General features: G+C 46.6%; 1 non-coding gene across 1 annotated transcript; it reads left to right on the top strand.

Moving 5' to 3' along the window:
- The first annotated feature begins 3768 nt into the window (after nucleotides 1-3768).
- LOC123461250 lies at nucleotides 3769-3973 on the top strand. The gene has a single exon (XR_006637539.1). It is a non-coding gene; the product is annotated as a small nucleolar RNA SNORA73 family (small nucleolar RNA).
- Nucleotides 3974-5091: the final 1118 nt, after the last annotated feature.

Here is a 5091-nt window from a genome sequence, read left to right as displayed (position 1 = left end):
TGTTTTTAAACTTTAGTCATTTTATATTTTTTTGCCATTTTTTATACATGAATATAATGTATTTTGGTCATATTCACTTCCATTAAGCTCTGTTGTCTCTCTCCTCTCTTGCTGAATATCTTCTCATTCCTAACTAGCTTCCCTTCCACCTCCTGGAACATGCCTGCAAGTACACATACATGTTCCAAAATGTCACCAGCCTTCAGTTGATGCTTCGGCCGGGACATGGGTGCGCAGGTCCTCCATCTGCTCCCTTCGCAGCGTTCCCCAGATACCTGAGTTACTCGACAGCATAAGCAGTTTTATATGCCTATGCATGTGTATAACGCATAACCACTAAATCAAGGTATTTAGCTTTCTCATTTTCTGAAATATTTATCATTTTCATATTTTGGTCAAACTTTAGGCTCTTCTAGTTGTTTAAAATGTATAATAAATCAGTGCAGCATATCCTTCCTACTATGTTGAAGAACAGTGAATCTAACTCCTCCTATCTTAGTGATTTGGTGCCTGTGATCCAGCCCCCAACACTCCCATTTCTGCTCCTGTCTTAGTGTTTTGGGACCTGTGACCCAGCTCCCAACACCCCCACTTCTGCTCCTGTCTTAATGTTTTGGGACCTGTGATCCAACCCCCTACACCCCCACTTCTTCTTTCCGTCTCCTGGTGCCCACCAATACACCATCCGCTTCAACAGGATTAACCCATTCAGCTTCCATAGGTAAGTGGTGTCTGACTTCCTGCTCCTGGATCGTTTCACTGAACACGAGGCCTCCAGTTCCATCCATGTTACTACACATGGTAACATTTTGTTTTTCTGTGTCTGAACAATATCTCACTGTATACATACACCACATTTTCTCTATCCACTCATCTATTGGTGAATACTTTAATATATTTTGTATGTTAGAAATTGTAAATGGTGCTGCAATGAACACGGGAACACAGACGTTTCTTATACGTTGATTCCACCTCCTTTGGTATACACTCAGTAAATCAAAACCACTGTGAGGTGTAACCTCAAGCCAGTTAGAGTGGCAAAAAAAATACCTAAAAACTGCTGGTGAAAATGTAGAGAAATGGATACTTTTGAACCCTATTGGTAGAAATATAAATCAATCTGTCCTTTATGAAGAACAGCCTGGAATTTTCTCAAGACATGGAAAATAAACCACTGTTTGGGGCTGGGGAGATGGCTCAGTGGTTAATGGTGCTTGCTTGCAATGCTTGCTGGCCAGGATTTGATTCCTCAGTACCCAGGTAAAGCCAGATGCACAAACTGGAATATGTGTTGGGAGCTCATTTGCAGTGACAAGAGGCCCTGGAACATCAGTCCTTATTGTCTCTCTTCCCTCTCTCTCTCTCCTCCCTCATCCCTCTTCTCAAGCAATAATAATAATAATAATAATAATAATAATAAAACTATCATATAATTTAAGCAGCTTTTGAATTAAAAGTTCTATACAACAGAGTTCACTAGTCATGAGATATTTTTGTTTCAAATCGAACTGAAAGCATCATCAAGGGGATTAATAAATTCAAGTCTAGAATGACAACATGCCAGGCAAGTGACAAGTCAGCCATGTCCCCAGACTGATGGCCCTGACAGGTTTCCTTCACTGCAGCCTCCTGGCATTGCCCTTGTGGGAGAGTGGTGCCCCTGCTGTCTCCCGCTTGCCCCAGTCTGGATTGATGCTGCCTTTGCCGGGGTCTAATGCCCGCCTGGGAAGCTGCAGTGCTGTCCCCTGGGATGGCTGTGGTCTTGGCTAAGTGAATTAGCTTTCCAGAAAGGCACCGGCATTGTCATCAATCAAGTACCAAAGGCAGTCCTTTTTCTGAAGTAGTGTGTCAGCTGTCCAATGTTTTCCTTTCTGGCTACAACCCCCCATGATCTGGAGGTGAGATGTGACCTGGAGAAAATGTTGTCAAATCTGAGAGAGGTTTAATTCTGATTCCTAATGCTTGACAACTGAAATAACTGAGCTCGTCACACAGGCCACGTATCCAGGCTTCTCTCTCAGCACTGGCCTAGGGAAGACACACCTCCAGTTGTGTCCTTCTCTCCACTTGTTTGCTCCCGGGCCTCCCTCTTGGTCCCAGTTCCCCCAGTGAGCCAAGCTGTCTCTTTCCTGAGAGCTCCTACACTCTTCTCTAGGTCTAGAATTCTCACCCCTATGCCCTTTCCCCACTCCCCACAAGGCAAAGTTTCCTTCTAGAATTCATTCTTTTCGCTGGTGTCTGTTTGGCCTTCAAAGCTGGATGGTAGGCACCTGTCCTGAAGGTCTTAATCTCCTCTTTTCTAATTGCATGCTCTCTTTACTGTTGATACAAGACACAGCTCTCTCATTTCAAAGGGAACACAAAGTAGTTTATTCTGTGACCAAATATGGGTGACTATGGCTCAGAGACACAGATTTAAGTTACCCCAAATTCAATGTTCCAGTGTGACAACAGTTTTATGAAGTTTTTGTATCAGCAGAAGGTCATAAATGAAGATGCTTTTCAAATGCGTTGGTAAGAACATTAGTGAGGAGGATCACAGCAAAGAGGGGAAAACTGTTAAGGCTTCGGATGTTCTCTGATTGACATTCTTGGCTTTTGGATTGGTGGAAGGTAGTGGTCTGGTAAGAATATATTTTAGAGCTAGGGAGATGGCTCAAAGGTTAAAGGCACTTGCTTGCAAAGCCTGATAGCCCAGGTTTGATTTCCCAGTACCCACATTAGCCAGATACACACAGTGGCACATGTGTCCGGTGTTTGTTTGCAGTGGCAGGAGGCCCTGGCACGTTCACTAGTTCTCTCTCTCTTTCTCTCCTCTCCCATAAGTGAATGAATAAATAAATAATTGTAAAAAGGATACATTTTCAAGGTTTTTATAGACACAAGGATGTTAGGTCAGACACAGAGGTGGGCAGTAGGATTCAATAAGACTAAAATTAGCCCGAGATAATTTTGCTCTGGTCAGCCACATTCTAACTCCGTCATCTTGAACTTCAGTCATGCAGAATCTTTAACACAGGTTCATATGGCTCCTTTTAATTGTTTTATTTATTTATTTAAGAAAGCGAGAAACATAGAGATGGAATGGGTGTGCTAGGGCCTCTAGCCACTGCAAACAAACTCCAAATGTGTGCGCCATCTTGTGTATCTAGCCTACATGAGTACTGGGGAATTGAACCTGGTTCCTTAGGCTTTGCAGGCAAGCACCTTAACCACAAAGCCATCTCTCCATCCCTGTTTGTTTTTTCTGGGAACTTCAGTTCATTCCTCCATGACACAGCATCGCATGTGTCATAGCTTAGCACAATAGACATGTATTTGTATACAGCTCTGGAGCCTGGATGTCCACGGTCAAGGTACTGACCAGGTCCATCGTTGCTGAGGCTTTAGAGGAGTGCCCTTTCCCTGCCCCATGCGCCTCCTGGTGGTCATCGGCAGTCCTTGGTGCACAGATATCTCATTCTACTCTCGGCCTCTACCTTTCCAGTCTCTCTTCTCTGTGCTGTTTGTGTGCACGGGGCTCTACTAGGATGGGATCAGTGTTTGCTGCTGAAACCACTGTGCCTGTGTTCTTGGTACAGCATGGGCTTAGTCACTGGGCAATGCCATCTGAAGGCACTGGCTCTGAAGACGCAGTGACTGGCACCAGACCTCAGCATCCTGGTTCTGTGAGGAGCCCTAAAGGCAAGGTCCATGTACCAACGTGCTCACTGGAAATGCAGTAAGGACCAGAGCAGAGGGAAAACTGTATTGGAAGTGAAAATACCTCCAACATGGACACCCCAGGAGGCCGCTGTCTCTGGGCTCTGTCCAGGCGGCTTAAGGGAACATAAGGCTCTGCTCCATGGTGTGCAGTCCCTTTCCACAGCACTGGAGGTGAAGCCGGGCCATTGAGTCTGTGCCTACAGACCCCCATGACTTCTCAGAGTCCTGTAGATGATGACTGGGGAGAAATATCATTCAGGAAACGATGCCGAACAAAGTAAAACAAGATGAAATGAAAATACCAAGGCCAGAGAGATGGTTCCACGGTTGAACGCACTTGCTTCACAAGCCTGCTGATGAGAGTTCGAATCCCCAGCAGTCAATGAAAGCCAGACACAAAGCGGTGTACAATCTATAGCCCCAAAGTGCCTGCAGCCATGAGAGGTGGGACCAGTAGAATTCCAAAGCTCATTGGCCAGTTAGACTGGCCTTCCAAGTGGCAGAAACAACGAGAGTGATCCCATCCTGTCAGACAAAGTGACAGGAGAGCACCAAACCCCTGAGTTGTTCTTCAGTCTCCACATGTGTGCTGTGACATGTGCATGCCCTCACACACACATGCACGTGCACTAACAAGAGTGATAAGGAAAATACCTGTGTGTGCAGAAAAGACAACTCAGCGGCCAACTCAGCGGCCAGGAGTTGCTCAAGCCCTGCACGTTGCAATACGGACCTGTTCTGTGTTAGTCCCTTGAGCCTCCTGGGAGACAGCTTCCATGTCTGGCCCGATCACACAGTTTTCCCCTGTCTACCAGCTGGAGCCTCGCAGTCTTGGTTTTTTTTTTATTATTATTTATTTATTTGAGAGTGACAGACACAGAGAGAAAGACAGATAGAGGGAGAGAGAGAGAATGGGCGCGCCAGGGCTTCCAGCCTCTGCAAACGAACTCCAGACGCGTGCGCCCCCTTGTGCATCTGGCTAACGTGGGACCTGGGGAACCGAGCCACGAACTGGGGTCCTTAGGCTTCACAGGCAAACACTTAACTGCTAAGCCATCTCTCCAGCCCACAGTCTTGGTGTTACTAAGCAGCTAATGATGGGAAGCTGAGAGGCTGGAGGCCGAATGGCTGAGTTCCCCTGTGCAAGTCCTCACACTCCCGTGGCCGACCCTCCATAAACCTCAGACCCGATGGCTTCATGAGACATCGGCTTGGAACAGGCGGCCAGCCCCTGCCGCTGGGAGGACGGAGCCTGGTTCTGTGGCCCCTGCGTCAGGAGGGGGCTGTGCGTCTCCTTGCGTTGTGCTCTCCTGGACTCTGAGTTTGGTGGATCTTAATCTGTATGCCTCCACAGTGCTAAAACATAATCACAAGGATAATAGCTTT

The sequence above is a fragment of the Jaculus jaculus genome, chromosome 5 (genome assembly GCF_020740685.1).
Source record: "Jaculus jaculus isolate mJacJac1 chromosome 5, mJacJac1.mat.Y.cur, whole genome shotgun sequence".
In the NCBI taxonomy this organism is placed as follows: domain Eukaryota; kingdom Metazoa; phylum Chordata; class Mammalia; order Rodentia; family Dipodidae; genus Jaculus; species Jaculus jaculus.
The sequence above is the reverse complement of the archived record's forward strand: the minus strand, read 5'-3'. Positions and strand labels throughout refer to the sequence as shown.